Source organism: Pinus tabuliformis, chromosome J (genome assembly GCF_031772625.1).
Source record: "Pinus tabuliformis cultivar Carrire ecotype Pingquan chromosome J, CPIR1, whole genome shotgun sequence".
Classification (NCBI taxonomy): Eukaryota; Viridiplantae; Streptophyta; class Pinopsida; order Pinales; family Pinaceae; genus Pinus; species Pinus tabuliformis.
This window is the reverse complement of record NC_142295.1, coordinates 974410810-974411865: the sequence shown is the minus strand read 5'-3', so window position 1 is coordinate 974411865 and position 1056 is coordinate 974410810. Positions and strand designations below refer to the sequence as shown.

The 1056-nt window shown below is 42.7% G+C and overlaps 1 pseudogene; it reads right to left on the bottom strand.

The window, feature by feature from the left end:
* LOC149230093 (peptidyl-prolyl cis-trans isomerase CYP40 pseudogene) lies at positions 1 to 792 on the bottom strand (annotated as a pseudogene).
* Positions 793 to 1056: the final 264 nt, after the last annotated feature.

Sequence of the window (1056 nt, the reverse complement as noted above, 5' to 3'; positions counted from 1 at the left end):
TCAAACAGTCATTGCTGCTCCAGGGACCGATATGTTGGTAAGAAAACCAATAATGTTATTCTTTAGGTCTTGCTCCTGTTCATGCATATGCATCACTAGATCTCGAATCAGGTAGTGCACTTCATCATTTATATCAACTTCATCACGGCCTTCTTTCTCCCAGAAAATGTCAAGATAGCGCAATGCCTTTCTGTATTTTCTTAAAGCCATCTTATAATCCCCTTTCTTGTAATTTTCATTCCCAAAACATTTCGCAGAATCTACTGTATTCATCCACCATGAAATTTCTGCAGATTTCTCATCAAGATCAGCTGGCCAGTCTGGATACAAATCTCCATCTTTGAAGAAATTAGCTATTCCATCATCTGATCCTTCTGGGATCTCCCCACAATCTGAAATTACAACATCTAGAGAAGGGCGGTCACTACCTTCTGTGGGAGTATGCTCAATGCCACGCACAACTCCCATGCCTTTAATTACCTTCCCAAAGACAACATGCTTTCCATCGAGATGGGAGATCCTTGTTGTTGTGATGAAAAATTGAGAGCCATTTGTATTAGGTCCAGAGTTTGCCATTGACAACATTCCTCTGCGCTCATTTTTCAGTTGAAAGATTTCATCATCAAACTTTAATCCATATATTGATTCACCCCCTGTACCATTTTGAGCTGAGATGTCTCCACCTTGTATCATAAAACCTTTGATAACTCTATGGAAAGGAAGCCCCTTGTAATGCAGGGGGGCGCCAGTATGAGGGCCAATGCCCTTTTCTCCTGTGCACAAAGCCCTGAAATTTGGTCATATCCTCGACAAGTTCCTCGAGACTCTGCTGATCTATGACATGCCCCTTCTCCCGCTTCTCCGCTTTCTTGATGTAACTTTGATGGATCACCAGTCTCCGCTTCCCCATTCTTCTTCTGCTGCGATCACAACGAACAAAGAAATCGAATGCAGTGAAGAAAACTTCCACACGAAATGCCAGAAAGAATTCCAACTGATGCACGAAACAGTGATTCAAGCCTGTGAACGCTCAAGAGTCTCGGTTGAGCCCTAGTT